At 37.3% G+C, this 11,108-nt stretch overlaps 1 long non-coding RNA gene across 1 annotated transcript in view; it reads right to left on the bottom strand.

Annotated features, from left to right (window-relative positions):
• Positions 1-3,128: 3,128 nt before the first annotated feature.
• Positions 3,129-11,108, bottom strand: part of LOC105481442 (uncharacterized) — a 41,830-nt gene continuing 33,850 nt past the window's right edge. The window contains exon 3 of the long non-coding RNA XR_011618086.1: positions 3,129-4,109. This is a non-coding gene — a long non-coding RNA (uncharacterized lncRNA). The remainder of the gene's footprint in view (positions 4,110-11,108) is intronic.

Genomic DNA, 11,108 nt, shown 5'->3' with positions numbered 1-11,108 from the left:
AGGCCAGTGTGCCTAATGTACAGTGAGCAAGGAGATGGGCAGACGAGATCAGAGAGCTAGGCAGAGGCCAGATCATGTAGGGCTGTGGAAGTCACAATACAGTCAAGAGACTGCTCTAAGTAAAATTAAAAGCCAACAAAAGAATTCAATGTAGGCAATCAACAACAATTTATTTATTTGTTATTAAATAGTAGATCTGTGAACCCTGGTGAGGAAAATCCTGGAGGCAAGAGGAGACAACCCAGTTAGAAAGCTAGTGCAATAGACCAGGTGACGCATGATGATAGCTTGGTCCAGTATTAGTAAAGGGAGTGAGGAGGAAGTGGTTGGATCAGGATATGTTTTGAATACAGAGCCAACATGTCTGGATAGTTTGGATGTATGGTAGGAGAGAACCAGAAGATTCAGGGATGATCCTGAAGATTTAATCCAGTTCAAGTCCCATTCTTCATGGTTCGGTTCAAAGCCACCTCCTCTGGGAAGGCTTCCCTGACATTCCTTACCTTCCTACCATGGAAATCAATGTCTCTCCCTAGATACTCATGTCACTTTGCAGCTCTATAATGTTAATAACAGCATTCCGTCTTCTGGCAGAGCTGAGATATCTGTTCACATCTACCACTCCCACTCGACTTAGACCTCCTCAGGGACCCTGTCATGATCATCTTTGTAGTCTTTACCAGACCCTGTAGAATGACTTATGCAGAACAGTTGACCAATAAATACTGGTGAGATTGAATAGATTAACTAAATTGAAGCTGTTTATTATTGCTTCCAGTGTATGGTTGCAAAACTCTCTAATCGTAGAATGTAAGCAGAAGAATTATTTCAACATCACCAGCTTTTAATTACTAAAGTCCATTTGATGGATGTCTCTGCTTGAATTATTGACATCATGAGGATTAAAATGTGGTCCCTTGATTAAAAAGAAGTTCATGTGTTGAGTGAGGGGCGTGGAGAGCGCCAGAGGGTGGGATATTTAATGAATCCTTTTCTCTCAGCTCGTGTTCAGCTAGTGAAGCTGTCAGGGAAAGTGAAAACTATCTAGAGGAGGATCAGGCTGATATTTGTAAAAACGGCAGAAGTGAGAGGAGGCAGAGAATTTGAAGCATAAAAGTTGGAGCACATGCACCTGGATTGAAATTTTAGCTCTCTCATTGACTACTTACGGCTCTCTGAGAAAGTGTTAAAAAAGTTGTTTCATTTGCTTTTAACTGAGATGCAACTTGTATACAAAAATACGTAAATCTTAATTGTACAACCTAATGGATTTTTAGAGATGTATACACCCATGTACCCATCTCCTATAAAAATGTAGAACATTTCCAGCACCTCAGCAGGCTCCCATATGCTCCTTCTAGTTAGTATCCCCTGCAGAGGTAGCTATTATGATAACTTCTATTACCATGTAGCCATTTTGTCTATTTTTAATCTTCATGTAAACAAAATTATACAGAATGTGCTCTAGTGTCTGGCTTCTTTCTGAGAAAATCATTTAAACTCTTTAGGCCTCAGTTTCCTCAGTCTTTATAACAGAAATACTAGTAGTAGCAGTTATATCAAAGAGGTGTGAAGATTTCATGAGATAAAACATATAAAATGCTTAGGATAGTGTGTGCTGAATAAATATTAGTCCTTTCCTTCCTTCCCTTCCTTGTAAGTTCCCACAGCTGTGATAAGCACTATTGGGCTACAAGGGAAGTATAAAAGGCAGTTAATACCCTTAAGGAACTTACAAAATAGTTAGACGCAAGGATGTAAAGTGCTTGGTAAGCATAAAGGACAATATTAATATATTCTTAATATAATGAATATAATGATGTCAATTACTAATCCCACTGCTGAGTGAAGAGGAGGCAGGTGATACAGTGAAATGATCAAAAGATTTCAGGTTTTGAAATCTTTGGACTTGGGTTCTAGCACCAGTTTCCCCAATTACCAGCTGTGTAACTTTGGGGATGTCACATAATGTTGCTAAGCCTTAGTTTCTTTATATTTAAAATGGGAATAGCACTATTTTATCTACCTCATGGGATTGCTGACAACATTGAGTGCAACATGTTAAGTGCCTGGTACAGGACCTGAAATATAGTATACATTTAAACAATGGTATTTGCTGAGAGGTTTTTTTTTTCTGCTTTGGGATACCAGGATTCATAAAGATCCAGAGCTTTCACCCTACCAGGGTTAGCTAAGTGGCTTGCAAGGCCTCATCTACTGCAGTTGAATAAGGTGACTGCTGAAGTTCAAAGGGCCACTTCTTCATTTACCCCTCTACACTTCTCCAGTAGACACTTGTGACAGTACCAGGGACCACTGAGCTAAGGACTCTTCCTTTGCCTTGGGGAGCCCCCAGACTTGCTCCTTTCTTGTTCATAAGGCTAAATATCTAATGATCTAGGCCTCTAGCTGGGACCCTTTGCAGCCCTCAGGCAGGAGCCATGGTTGGTTGGTCCCAGTGCAGCAATAGGGGGACTCATTGTGATGGAGGAGTAAATAAACTTTTAAAAATAAAGACAATTTTTTAGGGCAGTTTGAAGTTCACAGAAAAATTGACAGGAAGGTTCAGAGATCTTCCATATACCATCTGCTCCCACACATGCACAGCCTTCCCTGTTATCAACATTTCCTCACCAGAGTGGTACATTTCCTACAATTGGTGAATCGCTACATTGACATATCATTATCCAAAGTCCACAGTTTATGCTAGGGTTCACTCATGGTGTCATACATTCTATGGCTTTGGGCACATGTATGATGACATGTAGTCAACATTATAGTGTCATACAGAGTAGTTTCACTACCCCCAAAATCTTCTGCACTCTACTTATTCATCCCACCTTCCCCTCAGTCCCTAGCAACCATTGATTCTTTTACTATTTCCATAGTTTTGCCTGAGGAATGCAATTTTCATAGCCATTTTGAAGCCAATATTTGAAAATCAAAATTCTTTAAGCACTGTTAAGCATCACAGTGTTTTGCGAAAATATTTTCAGAATGGTTATATGCAGTCTGCTTCCTACTGCTCAAAAGTTTTTTTAGAAAAAAACTTAAAAATCAACATGTCTTAAAAATATTTTTCAAACCAAAACAAATGTCTCAAAAGCTATTTGCAGATACGATGATTAGTAAGATGATTCAGCCCTGAGGAATATTTTCTCTAGTGTTATTCTGATGCTTACACTTTGAGGATTTGATTTAGTCAGATTATTTTCTCAAAACTATGTTTATTTTCTATCTATCCTGAAACTCAGCTAACAGACCAAAGAAATTCAAACCTTAAAGCTACAACACAAAACATTTATCGAATAAACGAATCATTTTTTCCTTTTTTTCTTGGCTGCCAGGAAACTCAGAGTTATGTTAGGTAGAGGAAACTGTTTCACCCTTGATTCTCCCTTTCTCTACATGATTTTCCTATCATTCCTTTGATCTTTATTTATCTGCCCTATTTCTCTGAATTTTTATGTTAATCTGTTTCAAATCCATTTTGGATGTAGATGGAACTACATCTACGGATGAATCTATGGAAAGATGCCCAGTTGCAGTAGTACTCATATAAATGCAAATTTTAAAATTCACAAAATATTGCTTAACACACATTTGAATGGCAAAGTTATAAAGCCAGATAATATTATGAGCTGATGATGATATGATAAATCATATATTAAGTTCTGTTTGTTGGAGTGTGAAGTGGTAGAGCCACTCAGGAGAGCAATCTGAAGGTGTTTAATGAAATTAAATATGCATAAACTCTATGAATGAGTTTATAATTCTGTAACAGAACCATTAAGGGACATGTGCAAGGATGTTTATAAAATCATTGTTTGTGATAGCACTGAAAGCAATCTAGATTTCTATCACTAAAAGACTGAATAAGTAAAATCTGACATATGCACATGCTAAGGATACTATGTAAAGTCAGAACTCTAGTAAAGATACACATCTTAGCCCTAGCTACCATAATAAAATGCCATAGACTGGGTGGCTTAAATAACAGAAATTAATTTTCTCACAGTTCTGGGGGCTAGAAGTCCAAGATCAGGGTGCTAGCATGGTTGAGTTCCAATGAGGGCTCTCTTCCCAGCTTGCAGATGATTGCTTTCTCACTGTATCCACACATGGCACAGAGGGAGAGAGAGAGAGAGAGAGAGAGAGAGAGAGAGAGAGAGAGAGAGAGAGAGAGAACTAGTTCTCTGATATTGCTTCTAGGGAGAGAGAGTTAGTTCTCTGATATCACTTCTTATAAGTGTACTAATCCCATCATGAGGGCTCTGTAATCATTACCTCATCTAACCCTCCCAAGATCCCGTTCTAACTACCAACACATTGGGAGTTATGGCTTCAACATATGAGTTCTGGGGGGACACATACTTTCATTCCATAACATTTTGCCCCTAGCCCCCCAAAATTCATGTCTTTCTCACATGCAAAATATATGCAGTCCATCTCAACAGACCCAAAAGTCTTAACTCAGTCCAACAACAACTCTAAAGTCTTAAGTGCAAAGTATCATCTAAATATCATCTAAATCGTGTATGAGTGAGACTCAAGGTACAATTTGTCCTGAGGCTAAATTTCTCTCTAGCTGTGAACCTGTGAAACCAGACAAGTTATGACTGAACTTGCTTTGTGTTTTCTTCACTGAGATTCTGGAAAGGAGATCCTTGGAGGATCGTGTATGAGTGAGACTCAAGGTACAATTTGTCCTGAGGCTAAATTTCTCTCTAGCTGTGAACCTGTGAAACCAGACAAGTTATGACTGAACTTGCTTTGTGTTTTTTTCACTGGGATTCTGGAAAGGAGATCCTTGGAGGAGCAGGGGAGAAATTGGGGATATTTTGCCTAGGGTTGAGAGATGTCTTGGCTGTCTTTAGATGTCAGAGGATTTGTCATTTGCAGAGACAGAACTGTGTCTTATAGCTCCAGAGAAAATCCCTAGGCTGTAGAAATAAGTCTTCAAAGAGATAACATTACTTAATGGGTAAAACAAATCAAATGCACAGTAATATTAATAGCTGCTGCTTCCATTTACTGATCACTTACTAGGCGCCAGGCTCTGGGTTGAGCATTTTAAATTCATTATCTTAATTTGTTCTCTCAGAGATGCAATGAACTAAGTGTTCAAACTACCCCTTCAGAAAACTGGCATAGGAAAAAAAAAACAAAATTGACTATATAGAAACTTTGTTCCTAGAATTTAATCAAATTAAAATGAATCTTTTCAGTAGTAGAACTGTTTTTTCCACTAGATTTCAGGGCATGAAATTCCATTAAGACATAGAGCATTGGCTGGGCGCGGTGGCTCAAGCCTGTAATCCCAGCACTTTGGGAGGCCGAGACGGGCGGATCACGAGGTCAGGAGATCGAGACCATCCTGGCTAACCCGGTGAAACCCCGTCTCTACTAAAAAATACAAAAAACTAGCTGGGCGAGGCGGCGGGCGCCTGTAGTCCCAGCTACTCGGGAGGCTGAGGCAGGAGAATGACGTAAAACCCGGGAGGCGGAGCTTGCAGTGAGCTTAGATCCGGCCACTGCACTCCAGCCTGGGTGACAGAGTGAGACTCCATCTCAAAAAAAAAAAAAAAAAAAAAAAAAAAAAAAAAAAGACATAGAGCATCATACTATACCTGTATCTACCACCCATGTGATGATCATTTCCTGAACTCTGAGGACCAGCTCACAGACTTCCTTGACACTCCAAGTTCTGTCCTCATCCTGGGTGTCCTCAACAATACACACATGGAAGTCCCACCCCAAACACCCTGGCCTCATATCTCTCTGACCTTTAACTTCTGAGCGCCTCAACCACTCCCATTCACTTGGCATCACTGGGCGTGGCTTCAACTCCAATATCCCACTGAGGCCCAAATCTCCTAATGAAGGCTGGGTCCATGCCATTTGCTCTTTGGCTTCACTGAGGGGTCCAGCGCTCAAGACCTTCCTTTTCTCTTCACTTTTTTCCTTGTCCAGCCTAGATCTTGGAGCATATTGATTTAGTATTGACTGCCTCTTCGTCCCCTTGCCCTCCAATGACCACATCTGCACTGTTTAGCCTCAGTTTTGAGTCTCTCCAAACCAGTGACTTCTCTGATGTCATAATGGCCACTGTGGGAGAAAGGAGCAGCACCCCAAGTATTGTTGCCTCTAACAGAATTTCCAACCTCAGTTGGTCCTGCTGGCCACCCTGCAATCCTTTCACATGCCTCAGGTCACCTCTTTCTCCAATTTTCCTCCTATCTGTACTCCAGGTTTTTTCATCACTCCTCTCAAACAACAGCCCCTTTCACTCTACTGTCACCACACCCCATACAATGGCTCAGACTCCTACTTCATAAAGGAGATCGAGGCTAACTTCAGCTCCTTGCCCCCATACCTACAAAGGTCTCTTTGGCTTCACTAGCTCTCACTTCGCATTTCTCTTTTACTTTCAGAAGAACTGGCCCTCATCCTCTAGTTTCTCCACTTTTGCTCTGTACACCCTCCTCTAATTTTCCTTCTCCTATCTCCCCTAGAACCTTGCTTACACTATTATCCATTCTCTTTCCTGACTCTTTATTCCCTCTCTCCCTACCAGTTTCCTAACCTCAGGTTATTCATGTGCTCAACTGTCCCTCTTCTTTAGAAATCTTTTCTTGGCACCACTGCCCCCTTCATCTACTATTAAAGCTCCTCTCATCTTTTAAGCCTAAAAAAACAGTAGTCTATACCCAATCTCAGCTTTATCACTTCCTATTCTTTTTTCAATTCAGTGTAATCAATCATACCACTCCACTGTGCTACATTTACCATGATTGCTCTTTAGTCTTGCTCTTACTTTTTATTACAGTTGTATTGAAGCATATAATAAATTGCACATATTTAAAATATATATTTTGATGAGTTTTGACACATGTATACACCCATGAAACTATCACCTCAATCAAGATAATGAACATATCTATCACCAACAAAAGTTTCAAGATACCCTTTGGTAAACCAAACAGCCCACACACAGTCCCTAAGCAGCCATTGATCTGCTTTTATCAACACAGGTTAATTTGCATTTTTTAGAATTTTATATAAATGGATTCAGACAGGATGTACTCTCTTTTGTCTGGCTTATTTCACTCAAAATAATTATTTTGAGACTCATCCATGTTGTGCATGCATCAACAGTTTGCTCTTTTAAATTGCTGAGTAGCATCCCACTGTACAAATATGCCACAATTAATTTATCCATTCTCCTGTTGATGAACATTTGGGTTGTTTACAGTTTGGGGCTGTTTTTAATAAAGCTGCAATGAGCATTTGTGGGTTAGTATATATGCTTTCATTTCTCTTGGGTAAATAGCTAGGAGAAGAATGAGTGGGTTGTAAGGTAGGTATATGTTTAACTTTTTAAGAAACTGCCCGATTGTTTTCCAAAGTGAACATACCATTTCATATTCCCATGAGGAATGAATGAAAATTCCAGTTGTTCTACATCCTCACCAACATTGGTATGGTCAGTCTTTTCATTTCAGACGTCCCTAATGGATGTGTAATGATATCTCACTGTGGTTTTCATTCACATTTCTTTAATGACTAATGGTGTTGAACATCTTTTCATGTGTATATTTGCCATTTGTATTTCTTCTTTTGTGAAGTGTCCATTCTAATCTATTGCCTATTTTTAGTGTATTGCCTATCTTCTTATTACTGAGTTATAAAAGTTCTTTACATATTCTAGACACAATTCCTTTATTGGATATGTGATTTGTAAATGCTGTCTCCCACCTGTGACTTACCTTTTTATTTTACTAATAGTGCTTTTTAGGAAACAATAGTTTCTAATTTTGATGAAGTCCAATTATCAATTTTGCTTAAGTTCTCATGCTTACTGTATTCTATTTAGAAAATATTTGCCAGATGTAAAGTCACTTAGAATTTCTATTAAGTGTTGTGCTGGAAGTTTTATAGTTTTAGCTCTTACTTTTAAGTCTTTGATCCATTTTGAGTTAAATTTTGTACATAGCATGAGATAAGGGCTGAGGCCCTATTTTTTTGTATGTGATAATTCCATTGTTTCAGCATTGTTTGTTGAAAAAGATTTCCCCATTAAATTGCCTTGCCATCTTTGTGAAAAATTAAATGACCTTATATGTGTAGGTCTATTTTGGACTCTCTATTCTGTTCTATTGATATATAAGTTTGTTTTTACACCAATACTATACTGTCTTGATTATTATACCTTTACTATAAATCTTAAAACCAGACAGTTATTTGTTTTTTGTGAAAGTTGTTTTTGACACATCTAGGTCCTTTGAATTCCTATGTAAATTTTAGAATCAACTTGTCAATATCTATAAAGAAGCCTCCTGGGATTTTGAATGGGATTATGATGAATCTCTAGATCAATTTGGAGAGAACTGAAATCTTACCATTATTGAGCTTTCTGATCCATAAACATATCTTTCCACTCATTTGGGTCTTTGAAAATTTCTTTCAGCAATATTATGTACATGTTTTCCATGTTGTTTGTCAAATTTATTCCTAAGTATTTTATATTATTTGATGGTATTGAAAATAATATTTAAAAATTTTCAATTTTCTTTTGTTTGTTGCTAGGGTAAAAAAAAATTGATTTTTGTATATTGACCTTGTATCCTGCAACCTTGCTAAACTCACTTATTACTTTTAGTAGCTTTTTTGTAGATCCCTTTCGATTTTCTACAGGAGATGATCCTGTAGTCTGGGAATAAAATATCTTTGTTCCAAATACATATGTCTTTTATGTATTTTCACACCTTATTGTATTCAGTATGGTCTCCAGTAAAATGTTGAACAGAAGTGGTGAAAGTAGACACCCTTACCTTACTCCTGATCTTTGGGCAAAAGCATTCAGTCTTTCAGCATTCAGTGTGATATTAGCAGTAGGCTTTCCATTTAGCAGTTTGAAGATGCTCTCTTCTATGGCAGGTTTGCATAGAAGTTTCTATCTTTAACACCAGGAGTGGACATTGAATATTGTAGAATGTGTTTTTGCTACATTACTAAGAGAATTATATGGATCTTCTTTGTTAATATGGTGAATTATTACATATTGACATTTTCAAATATTAATCCAACTTTGCAATCCTTGAATAAAGTTCACTTAACTATGATGTAGTATCTTCTAAATGTATTACTGGGTTTGATTTCATAAAACTAGTTAAACATTTTAATGCATATGCTTGTAAGAGATATTGATATATAGTTTTCTTTACTTGTATTGATTATGACTGGTTTTGGTCTCAGGGTAATGCTGGCTCATAGACTGAGTTGTAAAGTATCCCCTCATCTTTCTATTTCTGGAAATGTTTGTGTAGGGTTGGTATTATTTCTTTCTTCAATATTGGGTAAAAATGACCAGAAAAGCTATCTGATCCTATAATTTTTTATGCAGAAAGGTTTTCAACTACAAATTCTTTCTTCTTGAGTGAGCTTTGGTAGCTTACATCTTTTAAGAAACTTGCTGATTTCATTTAAGTTGTTGAAACGATTAGCCTAAAATTGTCTATAATATCCTTTCATTATCTGTAAAACCTGCAGTGGTATCACCCCTCTCATTCCTGATATTAGTAAATTGTGTCTTCTTTGTGTTTTTTTTTTTTTCCTGAACAGTCTGGCTAGAGGTTTAACAATTTTATTGATCTACTCAAAAAATTAGCTTTTGGTTTTGTTGATTTTCTCTATTGTTTTTCTGTTTTGCATAATATTTTATTGATTTCTACCCTTATGTTTATGTCCCTCTTTCTCCTTACTTTGAGCTTAATTTGCTTTTACTTTATAGTTTCTTAAAGTAGAAGTTTAGATTATTGATATGAGCCCTTTCTTCTTTTCTAATATAGCCTTTCATAGTATAAATTGTCCTCTGAGCACTACTACTTCAGCTGCAATCTGCAAAATTGGTATTTTGCATTATCATTTTTATTCACTTCAAAGTATTTTCCATTTCTTATGAGTTCCTATTTGACCCATGGGTAACTTAAGTGTATTGTTCAGGATTTTTTTTTAATAGTTGGGAACTTTTCAGATGTCTTTCTGTTACTGGTTTCTAATTCAATTCCATATTGATCAGAATATATTTGTATAATTTTACTATTTTTTAAAAGTATTCAGGTTTGTTTTATGAGCCAGAATATGGTCTATCATGATAAATGTTCTATCTGTACTTGGAAAAATATTTATTCCAATACTTTGGATGAAGTGCTCTATAAATGTCACTTAGGTCAATTTCATTGAAAGTGCTTTTTAAGTCTTTTCTAATCTCACTAACCTTCTACTTTTCTATAATTTGTTGCTACTATAGTTTGGATACACCTCCAAGCCTCAGGTTGAAATTTAATCCCCAACGTTGGAAGTGGAGCCTAATGAGAGGTGTTTGGGTCACGGGGGCTGATACCTCATGAATAGATTAGTGTCCTCCCTGAGATGAGGGAAAGTGAGTTCTTGCTCTCTTAGTTCCCACAAAAGCTGGTTGTTAAAAAGAGCCTGGAACTTCCCCACACCTTGTTTTCTCTCTTGCCATGCAATCTTTGTACTTGCTGGCTCCCTTTTGCCTTCTGCCATGAGTGGAAGCTCCCTGAAGCCCTCATCAGAAGCAAATGCTAGCTCCATGCTTCTTGTATAACCTGAACAACTATGAGCCAAGTAAAACTATTTTCTTTAAAAATTACCCAACCTTAGATATTCCTTTATAGCAACACAAAATAGACTAAGACAGAAGGGTAGTGAAATTTCCAACTATAATCGTGGATTTGTCTAAGCTCTATCAGTGTTTGCATCATGTATTTTTGAACCTCATTATATAAGATTATTATGTATTTTTAATGAATTAACCACGTTAACATTATGAAAAGACCCTCACTGGTCTGAAATCTACTTTGCATGTATTGATATAGCCAGTTTAGCTTTCCTGTGTCCATTGTTAGCATGGTTAACAGGTTTCTTTCAGTGCTTTTAAATATATTGTTTTCTGATGTCTTAAAACTTGCATCGTTTCCAACAAGAAATCTGCTGTCTTTCTTATAATTGTTCCTCTTTAGGTAATGTGTCTTCCACCACCTGCCTAACCTACCCCACTCCCTGTCCCCTTGTAAATAAAG

This window comes from Macaca nemestrina, chromosome X, assembly GCF_043159975.1.
Source record: "Macaca nemestrina isolate mMacNem1 chromosome X, mMacNem.hap1, whole genome shotgun sequence".
Lineage (NCBI taxonomy): Eukaryota > Metazoa > Chordata > Mammalia > Primates > Cercopithecidae > Macaca > Macaca nemestrina.
Note: the sequence above shows the minus strand (reverse complement) of the source record. Positions and strands in the feature narration are given on the sequence as shown.